Source organism: Sturnus vulgaris, chromosome 2 (genome assembly GCF_052056855.1).
Source record: "Sturnus vulgaris isolate bStuVul1 chromosome 2, bStuVul1.hap1, whole genome shotgun sequence".
In the NCBI taxonomy this organism is placed as follows: Eukaryota; Metazoa; Chordata; class Aves; order Passeriformes; family Sturnidae; genus Sturnus; species Sturnus vulgaris.
Genome location: NC_142244.1, coordinates 97,665,864 through 97,686,069, shown reverse-complemented (window position 1 = coordinate 97,686,069; position 20,206 = coordinate 97,665,864). Strand labels below are relative to the sequence as shown.

Sequence of the window (20,206 nt, the reverse complement as noted above, 5' to 3'; positions counted from 1 at the left end):
CATAATTTGTTTGGAGGCATTTTGCTGCAATCAGCTATTTGGAAAGGCTCTGAGGCTCTGTGTGAGATGTTTACAAAGTAGCTTTGCCTTACAGGGAAATAAACAGAAGAGTGTGGAGGAGAGGAGGGAAAAATATCTGCAGTACAGGCAGAGAAAGAAAGAGCGAAGCCACAGTTTCTTGCAAGCGCGAAGAGGGGCAGAAGCGGTACCTCATGCTCAGTGTGCGCCTGTGGTTTTCAGGGAAACAAAAAACCAACACGTAGGGTTTTGGTTAACCACTTTCATTGCCATCGCCACAGCCACGAAAAAGCAAAAAGGGAGAGGGACGGGGACGGGCGGGGGTGACAAGGGAGGCGGCTGCTCAGAGGAAATCTTGGATCTTCTGGGATTAAGCGGTTCACCCGCTTTCGCTTAAGCTATTCCGTGGTGGGTTTGTCTTTCTTCCCTCCTTCCAACCCTTTTTTTTTTCTTTTTTTTTTTTTTTTCCTTTCCTTCCTCCTTCTCCTTTCTTCTTTTTCTTTCTTTATTTCCTTTCCGGGCACGGGTAAAATGCCCGCTTTTGTGATGGGCATGGGCTTCCGCACGTGATGGAGCGGGGACTGGCACTGAGGAAAGCCAGCGTGCGCGGACCGGTGGCGGGGGGCGGGGGGAAAAGGAGAAAAAAAAGAGACGAGCACCACCACCACTCACCCCGCCACACACTCCTCCCCAGCTCGGCAGTAAATCGGCTTCTCTGCAAAGCTGGGGCGGGGGCGGGCGAGGCGGGGGCTGGCGGCGTGAGGCGCCTCCGCAGCCGCCGTGCTTTGCCCCTTTCCCGCGGGAGCGGCCGTCGGCAGCGCAGCCCCGCACCGCCCCGGGGAGCGGGGGCGGCCCCGCCGAGCCGCCCTGGCCGAAGGGCCCGAGCCGCCGCCGCTCCGCCCGCCCGCCCCCGCACACATCTCGCGGGCGCGCAGGGTCGGGGCGGGCAGGGCGCGTCCCGCGCCGCCGCTGCGGAGGGGTGCGGGACATGGGCAGCCGGAGTGGGTCGCGGCGGGTGTCCCGCCGCCGTGCCTGGACCGAGGCTAAGAATAGATGGCATCGCGGCCGGGAAACTTGGCCGGTTTGGGCGCCCGGCGTGGGGGGGAGAGAAGTTTGCGGGGGACGCGGCGGCAGGGCCGGGGCGCGGCCGCCAGGTGGCGGTGCGGGCCCTTCCAGCCGCGCGCCCGCCGCCGCAGCGCCGCGCGCCCCGCCGCGGGGCCGTCCCGCGCGCGCCGCGGCCCCAGCGCGGCCCCGGAGCGGCCCCAGCGCGGCCCCAGCGCGGCCCGGGCGGGGCCTCGGCGTGGCCTGGGTGGGAAGTCGGGGCGTTTGCCGGGCTCGGGGTGGCGGCAGGAGCGCTCGGGGCGCGGTGAAGGCGGAGAACTCCCCCGGCGGCCGAGGCAGGTGTGAAGGAGCCGCGGAGCCCTGGGCGCGGCAGCCTCGGCCGGGCGGTGAGCCAGCGGGGACGGCAGCGCCGGAGCGGCCTGAACCCTGCTGTGGTTCTGGGTGCCTGTGTCCGCCTGTCCGTCTGCAGCCTCCGCGGAGCTACTGCCTCCCGTAGGGATGGCTGAAACGCACGGCCAAGTTCGGGTGTTTGGTGTTTGGGGAGAAACCAACAACCGCAAAAACCCAAAATACCCCCCTCACACCACCCTTCAAAACACTCCTTTAGCCTGATGTTTGATCGGTGTTGAAAGCAAACATTTATAACATTCTAGCTTGGTTTTAAATTAATAATGTTAATGATATACATGTATGTGTTTAGGAGATTAGAATTCAAAGCTTAATTGGAGGAATTTAGAGTTACACCAAAATGGACATCCCTGCTATTCTCTTCTTAAAACATAAATACAACTGTTAATGCAGATCTTATGTATTTATTAAAGGGTAATACTTTTTCCCATGTCATGTGGGACAAAAATTACGTTTTTATTAGATGTATAATTCCTCAGTTAGCACTAAGGAAATAAACTATTTGTCACCTTAAGAAGCAATTATTTCCACTAGTTTTAATTCCTAGGTAAGAACACTGCTTTGCATTGTAAAAGCAAACTGATTTCATATATCAAATGAACTCTGCATTTTATTTTCATTTTGCTTACAAAATACTTTACATTCTGTCTATTAATATCTATGTAGGCTTCTGTATAGGTAGCCTTGATATAGATGTGCATTAAGACAGGAAATTCTAAGTATTTTTTGCTTATATTGCTGAATAGAGGGTTGCATGCATTGTCTTATGAATCATATTCCAATGAATCATTAAGGTTTGAGAACCATGAAAATATGCCATGCACTTTCTGATTATTCAAAACAGCAATGTCTGTGGTGGCATGCAATTTTCTCAGAATAATAGAAAAAGAAATTTAATTTTGACATAATATTTATAATCATGAAGTTATTACTCCTTTGTGTATAAATGCAGTTATTATTACCCTTTCTCTACTCTATTAATATGCCAGTGTATCATATAGATCCAATTTTTTTTGGTGGGTCGTGTGCAAATGCAACCTATTAAGTTGTACCAAATAATAAAACTGAAATTCAGTTTGACATCCAAAACATCTTGGCCTTATATGCAGTTAAAAATTAAAAAAAAAAAAAAAAAAAAAAAAAAAAGTCCCAATGTTTTTTATTAATCAGCAGAACACAGTGAGCAGTGCCATTTCTTTTAAAGTCATCACAATGCGAGCAAACAAAAGCAAGCCTCATAGTGTGAACAGAACAGGCCAACTGGATTAAATTAGGACAAGTGATTAAACTGGTAGCTTTACTGGAGATGCCGTGCTAACCTATATATTTTGTAGTCTTCCAAATACTTTAGCTAATCCCATGTTCTTGGGCAGATCATTCACCTGCAAATGTTTACATTTGATAAAAATGTCAATCATAATAGCATCCTTCAGCTGGAGACCTGTCATGCAGAGATGAAGGCAAGAGGCAGAAAGAAAACCTATTTATCTGAAGCTTTGTATTAAAAGTATTATATAGAAACAAGGATCTGTTTGGCTTTTTTTTTTATTATTTCTTAACAAAAGATTGATTCAAGCAACACTTACTGATTGCTACATAGAGGTTTGCACGTTTGTTTTTGACAGGTTCTCAATACAGCCTCCTCTTGGCCTTTGAAACACGCACACTGCTATTTGATGGCTGAATCACATAGTGTAAAGAACAGCTCCACCTGGATAGGACAGGAATAAGCATCGTGCTATAACCAGCATATAATTTAGTCATTCTGTCGCTTGAAGACTTGTCATCAGGATTCAAGATCTCTTCTGCATGAGTAAATTGGTTAGTTTTGTGCACAGAATTACAAGGCTGTGAGTCTTTATAGAAACAAAAATCTAATAAAACATAAACACTAGCTGCACAAATCAATATAAGTATCTCATGTCCAGCTGCAGCTATCCTCTGGCACAGTTCAACTCAGGTGCTCTCAAGCAATGTTTGTAAAGCATTTATGCTGTGAGCCATTTTGATCCTCACATCTGACAGGGTTATGTACTCAACTATGTCACCTTTTAATAGTTCTCCATTTCTCATTGTGTTTGTTTTAGTAGTGCCCAGATTGGATTTGAAAGAAAAATAAAAGAGCACCAATAAAAAAACCCCAAACACCAATGAGAAAAAACGCTTTGCTGTCTAGTGGAGAAAGAGCAAGTAACAAGTTTTATTTGCAATACTCTTGGAAAATTTTTAGCAATGAGATAAGACGCAATGCTTTTCACAACTTGGATATAAGGGGGGAGAATAGAAAACTGAAAGATAAGATTTATAAACAATTGGCAGTAGTCGAATTTAAAAAGTACGAAATTTTTCTGGAAACATTTTCATCAATCTCATCCCTCTTTAACCCATGTAAACAAATAGGGATAAATTTTGATATTAAAAATAAGCTGTATATGAAACAGGGTTACTTTATGGCTTGCCTGCATAGCTGACATGAAAGTGAATAGAAGCAGCCCCTGTAGAACACTGATTTATCCTGTGAGATCTGCAGTGGGTTTTACCAGTGTCACGGCTAATTCAAACTGAATGCATTACCACATGCTGGAACGATCCCTAGCTAGGAATGCTCAGATTTGTACTGTAATAATCTAAAAATAAATTGTAGTCACTGATGTCACAATGTATGATTCTTTCAGCTGTCTTCTGTGCTGAGCCCACACACCACTCAGTGTCATAGGACGTATTTCAGTAAGTGTATACCACTGGCAAGCTTCAGTGGAGGGTTAGGATTTTCCATGCTTGTCTATCTTCTGTTATTTATGTGCTAACTGAGATTTGCAACTTGATGGAGAGGCTGAGCCTTTTAAGAGAGATAAGCTCTGAAAATGAGTGGCACTCTTCCTGACTCTGCAGTTACTGTTACGATTTCATATATAGTATGAATATAAATAGAAATTTGTATTTACTTGTGTATTAATTTATTTTGAAATAAATTTAAAATATTTTTGAGATTTAGTTACACAGATCATTAAGACTAAGCCCCTTCAATGTTTCACAATAACAGGTGACAGATGAAATAATACTGGCATGATTTGATGGTAGCAAACTTCCATGTAGCAGTATTTTTCAGATTTTCATCTGTTGAATGCAATAGACAAAACGAGGTAGACCACTGCTTCTCCGTTTAGACAGTTCACAGGGAAGACTTTTCCTTTTTCCTCCAACTGGAGGTAGTCACTGACAATTAGGAGAGGTCTAGGACAGCCAGAAATGAAAGAGGACAATCATAAATAGGATTTCTGACAGAAAGTGTTAATTGAAGTGGTCTAATGCCTTGATTATTTTGAAAATTGCTGTTACTGTAGTGTCTGTGTGGGCTGCAGGCCCAGTACAGACCTAGAAGGAACAGATTTTCAAGCTCTGTAGTAGTGTTGCTGTCTGGTTAATGGTCTTTGAAGGACTGACCAGCGATCTTCGTCAGTGCCATCATGTGGTGATCTTGTGATATTGTTGTCAGACATAGCTGGGTTAGTAATCAAGCTTCTGGATGTATTAACATCACTTTGGACCCTTAACGAGAAGACATGGAGTTTAATGCCAACAAGTCTTTCAAAAATCTGTTTAGAGAAATAGCATGGAGTGGGCTCAAATAAATTAGCTATATTTTTTGTAACTACGTTTCTTTTACAGTTTTAAACTGGTGGCAAGTAAGTGGACAGACTTCAATAAATCTCCTGCTTGGTATATTTTTTTGCTCTGAAACAGATTTTGAAGTAATTATTTCCAAATACCTATTTGATCTATTCCAGTAAACAAATACTCCATTATACATCATATTTTGACTTCTGATATGCAAGAGCATTACTCTGTATCCATCCAAATGTAATAAAACAGGACAAAGCTGATAGCCTCTTTTGAAATAAAACAATTTTGAATCGAGTCAGATGTCTATTATTTATTCATATATCTTTTTTTTGTACTGATTCTTGTGATACTTAAGTTTTGCATAAATCTTATGCTTGGAAGTAGATGTGCCAGACAGTTTTCCTCCTCTTAAATAAAGTTTTTTACAGACACTACACAGAACTCTGCAATTAAATAATACAGGGGTTTGCTCAACAATTATCAATAGTTTAACTATACAACTAAGAATTCTTTCTCTGAAAATAAATAAGCTTTTCTTCCCCCCACCCCCTTCTCTTTATTTCTTTACCTACTTTACTCCAACATATATATATAATTTATCACTTATATACCACTTATCCAATAAATACCTCTTTTGAATACTTGGTTATATACAGAACAAATTACCTTGAAAATATGTAACAAATATATTTATTCTTTGAGATATGATTGTACCTTTTCTGCTCTATGTAAATGTTTTCCAGACATATCACTTCAAATAAACAAAATTAATATATTGTTCATGTAGAACACTGTATAAGATACAAGCCATATGCTCTCTAATGTACAATTTTTTACTCATTTTCTTACTGGAAATAGCATAAACCATTAACATTGAAAGACCTGTGCAACAGGACCAAGATAAACGGACCATTGACAGATCAGTGTCATGCAGTGAGGTCTGTTGGATTCAGTGTAAAGATATCTGTTAATTTCAAGAAGCCTTTGGTCAGGTTCTGGGAGAAAGTAATATTTGTATGAAATGTTATGGAGTATTTCCACAGAACTGACAATATTTTATATAATGCTTAAAAGTTTTCTCCTATTAACTTCCCATTAACTTCTGGTAATGAAATTGCCTTCAAACCTCTGTTTGAAAAATAAAGAAAGCATGGGCTCTGAAAAATAATGCATCTCCATCCCTTCCTTGAAGAGCTTGTTATAAGCATGGATGATTATACACTCTAAGAGTATGCTATATAATATAGGACCATGTACTGTCTCAACCCATGTTTTATTGGTGACTGTATTTATAAAGACAAATGGTTATACAGACTTGGTTCCCTCTGTGATTTCTTTCAGAAGTTTCTTGGATTTGCTTATCAAAGAAACCAGGCATGTGTTATGTGGAGTATTCAAATCCAGTCTGTTCACCTTTTGATTCAGTTATCTCATTAGTTGTGGTGGTGCTCAGGTTTTTGCCAACTCTCCAAACTAGCACTTTAACACTGGTAAATAATTCTCCTGGATGTTCAGTTGCAATGTTTTTGGATAGATTTCAGTATTATTTTATAGGTGATTTGTGACCAAAAAGGGGGCACAAATCCTCTGGATTACAGAAGAGTTATGCAAGAAGAGGTGAAGCCCATGTAAATCTTTGGTACATCTGCCATTACAAAAACTCTCTGACATTTATTAATTAGTAGGAATGTATGTGGATTTAGCCAAAGAATGAAAAAAGATTATAGCAACAACTAGAGAAGGAGCTAGTGAGTTGTTGCTGTATGAAATGTACCCTTCACCCAAATGTTAGTGCAGAAGGTCCAATGCAGCACTTCAGGAAAGCATTCATCAGTCAAAGTGTTTCTTCTCAGTCAGATACGTAGTCACTGATTTGTTTGTTGTAGTTTCCCAATCCAAATTCATTTCTGCCAATAATGTAATTATTTTTATGTCTGCCTAATGCATTTTATGTCATCTACGTTAAAGCAAAGATAAGTTCTCAGTACACAATGGTGTGAGGGGGAGTAGAACTTTCTGCAAATTATGCACAGCTGGACAGATGAGCTGTGGTGCCTGAGGCTGTGAATTTGTATTAACACAGCCAGCAGTAGGCCTGCTTCCTGAATTAGAAATGTTCAGTGTGTGTAGGTTTCAAATGTGCAGGTGGTGAATTTGGGGACAGATGATGTAGATCCAGTGGTTTTGATAGATTAAATAATAGCAGTTGGCATAACTGTAAATTAATCGTGAGATGGATAAGAGAGCTAACATATTAATTTCATGCTCATTATGATAATACTTGATTTAATTCAGGTACACAAGTTAAAGTGCAGGTGGACTTACTGCTTAAATCTAAAACGTCTTACAGTTATTAAGAAAATACATTGCTTTGTTTAATCTTACATTTATTATGTCTTTCTCAAGATCTTGTAGTTAACAGTGACATACAGGTTTTGAAGACAATGCTTCTTGTTTATATTTGTTTGATGTCATCTTTACATAGGGATGTTTCAAATATAGCGCCGTAGGAATATGGAATGCAGGTCACCCAGCACTCAAATTAAAAAAAAAAAAAAAAAAAAAAAAAAAAAAGAAGGTAAACTAGAAGACCCAGTAAGCTTTTTATACTGTTGTACTGTGAAAGGCATGCTGCATTGATTTATCTGCCCTGATGTGGTACAGAGGTGTGATGTTACTGAAATGCAGGGGATTAATGGTGCAGTTAGCATGTGCCATTACTCTTACACCAAGTTGTTATGGTCACGGGGAGGCCTGGAAGTAGAAGCAAAAATTCCTCTCTAGAAGAGCTGGCTGACCCTCCTTTGTGCTGTAGAGTAGCAAATGTATATTTATCCTTGTAATTTCAATTTGTATTTTCTTTTTCCTGTTGGCTTTGGAAATAAGATGTTCTAGTGAATTGTCCTCTTGTCCAAATCTGTCTTGTCTATAAAAGTTTTAGCTTGAGAAAACTGAAATTAGAGCATATAGTTAGAATCTTTTATTTTCTTTTTGTTCCTTTTCTGCAAGTTTTATTGTTGTTTGTTTTTCTTTTTCTGTAACTTTTTAATTTGCCTTAGCCTCCCAGAGCCTGTGAAATGTTTTCCACTCATGACATAATAAAGTTGTAAATACTGGTCAATATGGTGACCAATAAAGTAGAAATCCCATTAACTCTTGGATGATTTGCATTATCAGTTCTCTTATGCTTAATTTGAGTGTCTTTTTGTGAAGGATGTCTTGTTCTGGCAAAGAAAATTATATTAGCAATGTAGAAGTTACACTAGCAATGCTGTAGAAAGCACAGGAGATGGGAGTACTTCTAATAGTGCCAGTGTTGAATTCTCTTAGATATTAAATAGACAAGATTAAAAAGCTAAATAAGACTTGCATTTTGTATATAAGTAAATGATCACTGGATAATAACACTTCATAGAAACATCCTTCTGTAGTAGATTTAATTTTCTGTTTGCCCCTGGAGAGTGGTCATTTGGTGAGGCTTCACTGCATTCTGAAACCAGTTAGAGCTAGTTTATTCAAGAGGAAACAAAATGTGTACATTGGAGAAGATACTGTCTGGAGCCCCAGACATCAATGAAGATGATGGAGAAATGGCAGTTCCATTTCGGGAGACAACTAATGGGTTTCTTAACAGCAGTGATAGCACTTGTAACACCACTTCTGGCTCTTAAAGCCTGAAAGCTAAACACTAAGCATATCCATGTCTAAGATGACGAGATTGCATATTTTAGTTCTTAATTTCTCCGCTGTGAAAGATGAGGATGCTTCCTAAATGGCCCAACCCCTTCCTCTCTTACTCATCATCCCCAGCATGGTGGGGTGTTTTCCTTCTCTTGCTTATTACTGCCTCAAGAGGCCCATCCTAGTCAGAGTCTGTAAACAGACAGATGACCAGTTTCAGAGGAAGGTTAACATGATTAACTTCCATAGAAAAAGAACATCATGACACACAGGGATAGCGCACACACAACAGTACAGGGAGGATAGTAGTGGGAGGAGTGGCAGTTCACATACTGTGTTCTGGAGAACTTAAACCAGCAGGATATAAATCAAGTTGGATTTACAGCAGGAGTTGATGCTTCTGGACATGGGGGTTTGGTTTAGTCTGAAGAGGGAACAATCTAAAAGTTACTGGTCAAGGTAAAAGTAGTTTTTAATATCGTCATCCCTCTGTAGAAATCTAGATTATACACTTTGAAATTGAGTCTGTTTTCTTCTGGAAAATATTTTAATTTTTTTGTCCTGATAAAGTATTTCTTGAAATAAAGCCATTGGTTCTGAAAGAAACCATATCCAGTGGTATCATCACTGAATATGTTTTTGGTTAGGAATATTTGCTTGTTTGGTTTCTTGATGCTGTTTGTCCCAAGAATCATAAAATGTCATTTTTTTTCATTTCAAATACTTGGCTTTCTGGAGTGTTGGATTGTTTTGTTTTGTTGAGGTTTTTTTGGGATGGAGTGGGGTGGGGTTTTTTTTGGTGGGTGTTTTTGGTTTGTTTTTCTATTTCGTTTTGTTTTGTTTTTTGGGTTTTGTCTTTGGTTTTTGTTTGGGGGGTTTTTTTGTTTTTTTTTTTGTTTGTTTGTTTGTTTGTTTTGTTCTTGTGTCTTTTTTTTTTTTGTCTGTGTGCTTTTGTTTGGGTTTTTTTTCTCCTCACATGCCCAATTTTACTATTAATTTTACTACTACTTGCAGTTTCTCAGAGAAACTAGTTTTGCAGAGAAGTGCATGAAGAACGTGAAGAAATTTACCTGGAATTAGAGAAGGGCAGGCTTGACAAACTTCGTATTTTAATGGTTCTGTCACTGGCACATGGGGGTGAGGGAAAGAAAATTAGAGTAAAATGTGTCTTCATCCTACTCATATACATCACTTAGAGAAATTAATGTAATAGTTGATAAAGACCTTGCAGTTGCTGCTTAACCATTATTTCACATCTAAGTTATATTCCACAGTTACAAAACTTTTTTCTAATCACATTTTAAAACAGAATTGGCATACTTTGTTTAGGTCAAAATTTGCCAAGAAATAAAGCAGACAGAAGAAAGCAATTTTTCTTCAGAGGTTGCAGAGTGCTAGCCTTTCATGTTCTTAATAAGCAACCTTCCCCTATTTATATAAATGGACATATTGCATACAACAGCAATTTTGAGAGCAATTTTTCTTTGCTTGCTGTGAACTGTATATTTAAAAGATTACAAGCATGACTAAGATCTTATTAACAATGTACTTGCATTGGTTTGTAGCACTGTCTTCAGTGACACTGGGCCTAATATCTGAGTGTCTAAAAGTATTTAGTGCTTAAAAAAGATAATCAGCTTGCAAGATTTCCCCCTCCTTCTGTAGCTAATATCTCATCATTTAATGTATTGATGTTGCAGAGGTCTCTTTTCAGCTAAGAACTTGTTCTCTGTGGAGTAAATTGTTTACCAGCCAGCTATATGTGTTTGCCTTAGCAAATCTGAGTGAAATGGTCCATCAAAAATTCATGTAACTGCATTAACCTTCTTGACATTGTGACTCTGAAAAGTTAAGATGAGAATAGAGGTGAATGAAAGGAGGTGGTGAAAAGGAGATTCTTGCACATGATGCACATTTCACTGTGTGTAAATAGGCTTAGAACTTAAGTGATTTTTAGGGAGATAAATTTATCTTTTAAATTTATTTGTCTCCTTTAGATGATTCTTGTTAAACATGAAGAGTATGTTTTTATCAGAATTTTAGTTCTTCTTCCACACTAATTTCTAGTATGTACTCAGATTTTTTGTTTGGACAGGCAGAAGTTGCAGGTACAGAAGGAAGAAAATGGATGAAAAAAACTTAATCACAACGTTTTTTATTACTTTACACCCGTTTTATTTCTGCTCTGACATGTACCAGAATTGATTATTTATAGTACATACTTTCTATTAATAAATAAGCACTGAATTTTCTATATAAGCTATCACAGACTAGAAGTAGTGTTCTAGAGAAGATTAATAAAAGTTTGGCTGAAGAATTCAACTTTCTAGAACCAAAAAAAAGAAGAATCTAGACTTTGCTAGATTGTTACGTGCTGTCCGGAGTCTTTCATATATCTTGAGAATAGTTTGTTTGGGGAAGGGAAGAAAGAAACAAAGGAATGAATTTATTATTTGGTTATTTTTCTTTTTTCTTTCTTTGTTTAGTTTTCATTTGGCTAATGTACTGTATAAGACAAAATGGATTTCAGGTATCTAGCTGATATATATACCCCAACCTGCAGCACCACTCAATCTTACTTCAGAAATGCACAAAATGACCACTTTAGGGAAGGAGAGGAGAAGGTGAAGATTTGAGTCTAGCCCAAGTACAGAATCAGAAAATAGCTCCAACACTCAGATTGGGAAATGATTGGGGATTCTCTGATCTGGATATAACTGAAGTGGTGGCAGGAGTCACTCTTGCTTATCCACTGTGATTTTGAAAGTACTAAGTTCATGGATTGCCATGACATGGCATGTACAGAACAACCAGGGGATCAGGCACAGACAGCATGGGTTTTGGAAATGTCAGTCCTGCCTGACCAATGTGATCTCCTTTGATGACCACATTACCTGCCTGATGAGGGAAAGGCTGTTGTCTCTCTGGATTTCAGCAAAGCCTTTGACATGGTCTCCCCCAGAATTCTCCCAGAGAAACTAGCAGCCCATATCTTGGACAGGTGTACTCTGACTGGGTTGAAAAATGGCTGGATGGCTGGGTCCAGAGAGTGGTGGTGAGTGGAGTTAGGCTGAGCTGTCATTTTGCCACAAGAGGTATTCCTGAGGGCTCAGTACTGGGGCCCAAATCATCAAGTGCATTCTCCGGAGTTTGCAGAGGGCAGCAGGTTGTATGGGAGTTTTGCTCTGCTGAAAGGTGGGAAGACTCTGCAGAGGGATCTGGACAGCATGAATAGATGGGCCAGGGCCAACTCTATGAGGTTCAGTAAGATGAAGTGCTGGATCCTACACATCACACATCCTACACAGCAACCCTATATAGGGTTTAAGCCTAGAAACAGAGGAAAGAATTTTCATTCTAGATTTTCACCTGTATGGTTACACAAAGGGTCTTGATCTTTATTGAAGTATGGTAATCTTAAGTTCAGGTGTTGTATGCCTATGCACTGCATATGGGGCTTCTGTACTGTAAAGTCTACAAAACAAAAAGGAAAGCTGAACCAGGAAGGACAAAAGAGAAACCATTCTCACTGTAGTGATGGTTTTTCCCACAAGTACCTACCATACAACACTATTGGGATTTGCAGTTGCAAGACTGTGATAATAGCAACAGAAGACCCAGAATGTGAGAACATCAAGGGAAAAAGAAAAATAATGGTTTGGAGGGCTCTGGAAAACACTGCTTCAGTGGCTTAGATGATAGTTTACACAACCGTGAATTGCAGACCCTTGACATTACTGAGGTTGAGATACTAATTTACTCAAGGCAAAACATGATTTAACAGCATTCATGAATGAAAAATTTGTATTGCATCACTTAAACTTAACATCAGAGATATAAAAATTAGGATCATGTAAAAGTAACTTAGAGCTTTTGCCTGGATACTTTCTTTTTCTTAAAAAGGAAGAATATCGAGAATTCTAAGGGTATTTTTGTTTGTCTTTACCTTGCTCTAGGTAAAGACAGTGTATCAGTAAAGACCTTTATTTTTAAACCACATAGTGATAACTATATAGTGAACAGTATATAGTGTTTTAAAATGAAACAAAACCCCATAATTTTCTTATGTTTTATTATATTCATGAAAATGGAACCAGAACTTTTTTGTATGCTGTTTGTAAGTACTAGGTGACTTTGTATCCTTTTATAACTTCTATTATTTCATAATGGATCTTTTGGAAGGAAGGATGTCGTCTCTTCCTAAGACTACATCATTTATCAAACAGTAATTGCCATGGTACATTTAGATGTACTATGACTTTGTAAATCATCACAAGAATTGCCTGATATCCACATTACCCAATGCCTCAAGGTATTCCAAAATACAAAATCTAGCCACAGGCATTAACAACACATACAGTGATTGCTGTCATATTTTGGTGCTGTTCCCAGAAATGCCACATTCAGAAGGCTGTACTTTGAGGAATGATGCTGCATAATCAGATGGCTAAATTCATTAGAAGCTGAGGTGCCACAACAGGGAGTACAATGTTATCCTTGATGATTTTGGCTTTTGTGGTGGCAAACAGAAATACCCACAGAATTTCTTGATCTGGTTACCAACTGATTCAGTCTTTCAAACTATTCCCAACACTGGCAAATTTTTTGGCATCACATCTTTTAGCTTAGCTTCAGTTTTCTTTCCTGAGAAAGCATTGAAAAAATGCAGACATTCCTCAGTAGTCCAGGTAATTACTTTGGACAATGAGATCAGTTGTTCAGTGGCTGGATGTCAGACTTATTCTTCGGGTTTGGCTGATACAAACTGAAGAAGCTGAGAAATTGTGAATCTGGACTGTTCTCATACACGAAACAGGGAAAAACCCACAGCCACCATCTCCCTCCTGCCCTGCCACCCCCAAAGAAAGAACCAACAAAACCCGTTCTTTTACCATATGCCTAACTCATTAATGGTTGATGAAAGATCCTTACAGGGTTGCTACTCTGTTTCCCACTGTAAACTGTATATGTTCAGTAAGGCCATTTTTTGTGAAATGTTCACTGAATATATTGCATAAACTAGGAGAACTAGAGAGGAATGCATTTTAGTTTTAGTCCACATATTCTAGATAATCAATTCATACTCACATGTGCTGACCTTTATGACAAAAATTTCACACTTCTTTTTCTACAGTTGGTTCAATGAAGACAACTTTGGTGAAGCACCAACAACCTCTGCATTTCAGTGATTTTCTTACTAGTACATGAGCATCTTTCTCTCAAAGATATCTCTGTCAGATCAGTGAGGACTCTATCTGTAGTGCTTTTTACTCCCTCCTAGTATGTACTGCTAGTTTAGCTCAGATGCCACTGAATATCATAGTTCTGAATCTCTTGGAAATGCTGTGAGGTTTGGTTTTCACTATGAAAAAATATAGCTGAAGTTATTTGTTACTCATCCTTCAATCTAGATACTTTCAGATACTGACCAGATTAACTGTCTAGTAGGATTATCAAAAGCATGCTCAGATGATTGGTAATATTTTTCTGAAATTTTTAAGGAAATAACTTGTTTGAGTCCCCTGTGGGTTGGTTCATCCTGCATACCAGATATCTGTTTTTAAACTGAAGGCAGTCATGTACAAATTAGTTATTTTAGGTTCTCAATGCAATTTACAGGAATAATTAAGAATTTTGGAATGCAATTTATCTTTTTTAAGATTTGCTTCAGAATGAGATTAAGAATTGGGATTAATGAATAAATGAATTTGATCAGGTGAAACTGTATCTTGGTCAGTTTACATTGTTCCAGAGACAATAAACTGTTGGCTTTCCTGTTCTGAGGCCTGTCTGAGACACACATATTACTGGTGAAGCAAATGTCCCTTACAATTTATTGCTTTGTTGTTATTTCTGTCTATAGAAAGTTGCAGGTCTTGTTTTAAGATAAAGGACTCCTCTTTCCATGACTTACAGTTCTTGATGTTTGAATACCTGTGTCATTCTCAAACACATTCTCCTTACGAAGCTGTGGGATTGTTGGATGTCTGATATATTTGAAAGCCATTGATAGTCTAGGATCTAGCCTTAATTTTAGGTTATTACTGTACCTACCAGAAGCCTGAATCATTAGACTGTATTCCTTTCTGAACTTCTGCATGCTCACACATTTGTCAGTTTTTTGTGGGTTATTGGTGTCAAGAAATGTCATTCTTCTATCCAACATTGTCATCCAGTGGTGTTAGTAGTACGTAAAAAGTATCAACTATTCATTTTGATGTATGCAAATTGTTATGTATGAAAGAAATAAAGTATTTTATATGCTGATTACCTCCAAGTACATTCTGTATGAGACATCCTTTTGAAGAAATGTGTGGAGGAGTTTTACAGGATTTTCAGTTATTCTGAATGTAAAAGGGATGAAAAAAATACAAGTGGTATAGCATCCATTTGAAATAATTATAATAGATATGTTTTACTGTGGCTGAGTTTAAGGACTAAGTCTATCATCTCTTATTCTTTGCTAAGCAAAAAACTGGAGATGTGGTTGATTTTTTTGGCAGTGGTGAAATGCAAAGTAGAACACTTACATTTAGAGGACGAAGTTCACAATATAATCACAGGAAATTTAATTAAATTAAATTTAAAATTTAATTTAATGTATTTCAGAAGGAAAATCTCCACGTGTTGCCTGCTTAAATTATTTAACACAAGGCATAAAATTTAAACTTCCAAAAGCAGCGATAAAGCCAGCATCTTTCGTTTCTAGCTAATACCGAATATTTGAAACCCCCTACTCTTTTTGGAATTATGCATTGCAGTATGAAAATTTGGAAGCAGAAGACTAGATTCATTATTTATAATAATATCTGAGCACATTGTATAAATCTAATGACAAATAATTCTATTTCAATATTTTACTGAAGGGTACCAGTGAAGGGAACAGCTAATATAGTGGTTGTTGCAGTACAGGTCTGTCCATTCAGCAGCAACTGTTAATATTTCTCACATGAAAAGGGCTAAAGAATTAGACATATATGGATTTTTTTTAAAAATTGAAACTCATATTAAAAAAAAACATTTTTCAAATGAAAAAATATTCAGGTTTTAATGAAAATAGGATTTGTGCATGTATATGTACATGTATTCTTCAACTCATTTCAATGTTTGGTGCTTTTTATTGTCTAACAAAAGAATGTATGTGTCCACCTGATAATATTGATGGCCTTAATGTAGACCTTTTTTTTAAATGAGTGATTTTTAAAAAAATGAAACAAATACAAACTCAATTTCTTTTAAGAAATAAAAAAGTATCATCTATAACAGTTCTTTTACTGTGAAAAGCTTTCACTTGAATACCATCTAGGGGAGGTTGGTTTTTTTGAAGGCATACATTGCAAGTGGATTCTTGAGAGAAATATTAGCATTTTTTCGTGCACCAGTACAAAAGTGATAGTGATAATCTCTGTTCACAGTTGGAAGTGCTTACATGTCAAGAATTTAATTTCAAAAGGTTTTGAGCTGTGTTTTCTACAAAGATATTATTTCTTGATATCTTAAATTCCTTTTCAACTCCTGAGAATATTCTTTTTAAAAAAATAAATAATGCAAATTTAAAAGTGCTACTTAAAAACTCCTAAAAGTGTTAAGAGCTGTATTTAAAAACAACAAGCATTTGCTCTGATATCCTGTTGTTTTCTAAGGAAATATAATAATTGAATTATTAACTAAAATCAGATGATGACTACAACACACGTATTTATCAGTTAGCCATTTGTGAGTCTCAGTTGCATCTTAGACTTGTGAATAGTTAAAAAAAGAATGAGAAAGAATTGCAAACTGTAATGCTTTTAAGTGTTTGCAATGCAAATTATTTATTACTGGAATATTTAGTTTGTTTAGAGAAATTTCAAATTGTTACTCTCGAGTAGAGTACCTTTGTTAGCATATTTACGTGTAGTTGGAAAATTTTTTATAGATTAGGATATTTCTTTTTGAAAAATAACACACACAACATTTAGAGCTTATAGTACCTGAGAAAAACAAGAATTTTATTGCTGCTGAAGTTTGTCATCAAAGGGGTCTTTTGAGTTATTAGTTTTTCAAAACTTTTGAAGATCAAGCCACTTAGGTACCTGGTGTGAGCTTACACTTTCTCATCATCCTTCCAACTTATAACTTCTGCTCATATGTGTTCCAGGAGTCTGTGTGTACTCAGAGGAGTATTTCTACAAATGTTTAAAAGCACTGTGCAACAGCTCCCAAGTTACTGGATGAGTACACATCCTCACAGTGACACAACGGTGCTGATCAGCCCTCCAGAGGCTGGTGCTTTGCTCTGGCACAGAGTCCTCTGGGACCTGAACTGTGGTCTTTGCACTGCACTACAATGCAGTATGTGATGTGCCAGTTTGGTCAGAGTTAGCTTTGTTTCACTACGTGACTCAGGATGTATCATCACTTCCTAGAGCTTTTTGAGGTAAAATTTGACTTGTAGTTTGCAAGTGACACTGTGTTTTGTGTTGTAGATGAGACTTCTAAAATATGTTGCTTTATAATGCTCTGCTTGAGACCTTGTGATAGTTATTGCTGTCACAACCATGCTCTTACATGTGATTTATAATTTTCCAGTAGCAGCTACCAGCTATTGTCAGAATTTCTCCCAAAATAATGTTTCCAATAGACTGCAGTCAAGTATGAGACCGCAAGTATTAGACTTGAATTCGTGGACTGACTTCTGCAGTTTACTGATCTCATGAGAACTTTTGTTGACTTCAAAGGGCTCTGGATCAATCTCTTAGCTTCTACTCAAAGCAACTGTAGCCTTTCTTCATTTTTTAAGACTGAAATAGTAAAAGGCCAACATATTTATAGCTCATTCACTCATGAATATCTTTATTCTTCCAAGTAACAGCAGGGTAGAGAAAAGCAATTGACTTCTCAACCAGATAAATGGAAAGAGTAGAAATATTGTACTCATGACAATCATAAATTTGGGTTTGTTATGACCTGTAATCAACAGCATATGATATAACCTATTGCTGTTGCAGGCAGGAGATCTAAAGATGACTGACAGCCTAGAGCAAGTAAGATCTAGCTGAAAACAGAATGTTCTAAATACAGAACAATGAGTCTATATATAGCCCTACAGTGAGAGAAATCTTTTCATTTCTCCTTCGGATGGGAGACAAGAGAGGATTTATTTGACTTTTGGGAAGCTTTAGAATCTTCAGCAAATATTCCAAGACACTAGAAACATTTTAGGCAACTTAGTCAGTTCATGTAATGGAGTTTAAATAAATTTACCAACATATTGATTTCCTGCACTGGGGAAATGTGAAGGTTCTTCTTATTATTGTGTTTGTTATTTGCTTGTTAAAGTAATTATTTTACACTGTCCACTGCTAATTTTAGACGATTCTAAATACAATAGATTCAGTTAGTACATGGAGTGGTTGATGAGCTGAGGATTGAGATAATCCATTGTCATGCATTAATGCTTCTCTTGTGGGTATTCCAGTGACCTCTCATAACTCTTAACCTTTATCTAACATTTGGTATATGGTCCATTCAGCACAATAAAACTATAATGAATGATTAAGTTGCAATTAATGAATTTTACTTCTTGCATTTGACTCAATTCTTAGTAGAAGCATTCAACAAAGTTCATTTGTTTCATTTGTCAAGAGACAAATGTCTTTTGAATGCCTTCAACTTAATCAAAAGGATTTAGGGCCACATTGTCACCTTTTATATATGTTTTGACTTTGGTTTTCTGTTGATTTTTTTTGTGGTCTTCACAGACTGTTTGAAGTTACAGGAAAAGAAAAAAAAACCCAAAAACTCTTACAATGCCAAATACATTTACCATACCTTCTGTAAAACACCTTATGTCAAAATGTCAAGGCTCAATATGGCCTACTGCTGCTTGAGCTACAGGACTTCACATCATTCAGTTGACAGTAATCTGGTGGTGAAGAGGGACATTGTACTACAGGTGCCACACCCTGGCTGTTACTTTTCTGTCCAGAAAAGTCCATTTCAACCCATGTCACTGCCTCTTTTGCTCTAGAGATCAGGATTGGGTTGATCATGAGGTTCCTCTCAAGTCAGGATCCCTTCTCTTGCAGTCTTCTTGTGCACTCTCAACATAATAGTAATGCTGGTAGTGGCTGCCATCATTGCTGTTCTGTCACATTTTCTCCCTAAAAAAGAAAACACATTTTAAAATATTTGCTTTTTTTATATACTTTGATATTGGTAAACTGCCAAAACTTCCCTGAGAAAGGAAAACTGATAGTTTTAAGCACAGCCTGGATAAATCAGAATGGAATTTAATTAGAGGAAGAAAGGTTTCCAGTGGAAGACTTTTCTCCTCATTGAATTTGAGGGAAAAGGAAATGGAACCCTAAAAGTAAGTTCTCTGCAATTTTCTCTTGTTGCTTTGTTACCAAAGTAAATTCTGGCTGTGTTTAGACTGCAAACCTGGGGCAGGATTTGAAACAATTGGGTCACACTCAGCTAAAGACCCAGGTTGAGCCATGATCTGGAACAGCTCAGTAGTTATTTTCACGCTTCTCTTTCTGTTACTCCTACTTAGAGTTATTTTATCTGTTGAAAGGGAACCCCACATAGACAAAAAGAAAGGTAATTATGTTTTTACTAGGGGGCTTTGTATGTTGACAACTGTGAGAATGAAGATGATAGAGATAGAGCAATTAAGCCGCAAGCTCAGAGGGGCTCTTATAAACATAATGTGAAAGTCTTGTGGATCTCAGGTGTGTTTTTGTTTGCTCACAACGTTGTGGTTGCCAGAGACTTAAGTGTGTTTTCTCTTCTTGTCAAGGAGCCTAAAAGTGGTGTAAGCGTGCCTACATCCCATTTCGTATAACTAAGTATTTTGTGGTGCTGGAAGACAATGGAGTTGTTTCTTTTCTGTTCTGAGTCTGTGACTCATGTCTCTGTGGAGTCTAACTTTGAGTACTCCGAGTTAAGGAACTTAGTGCTTAGATGTATTTAAAAGCTGGTAGTCTGGGTGGAGAAACAATATAGAGGAATGTTATTAAAAATGAGTGGTAATAATTTCCTTTCTTAAGAGATTGCATGAGTTTATTCTGCTGCAGTGTTTGGTGTGGGTTTATCTTCATGTGTTTGCTTAAGTCCACATAGTTGTCATGATGGTGACTGGGGAAAGATATATGGGCTTAGAAGATGCAGATTTTGGTGATTATGTTATGGATGGAATGATGATTGCTGAAAGAAGGATATGTTCCTCATTTGCTTGTCATCGTGGGTCCAATCATAGGTGGGTTTTTTTGCCATGCGAACATTTTATTCACATTAGTAACATTGTGTCATGGCATCACAGGGTGCAGAAATGTTAGAGGCTTTGCATGGAGAGCAGCAGGGCAGGACTGTCAGCTAGGACCGACATGTCCCCTCCCAGTCAGGAGCAGGATGGCCAAGGGCAGTG

At 38.0% G+C, this 20,206-nt stretch overlaps 1 protein-coding gene across 2 annotated transcripts in view; it reads left to right on the top strand.

The window, feature by feature from the left end:
- NLGN4X (neuroligin 4 X-linked) overlaps positions 1-20,206 on the top strand; it is a 158,432-nt gene that overhangs the window by 748 nt on the left and 137,478 nt on the right. The gene's annotated exons all lie outside the window — the stretch shown is intronic.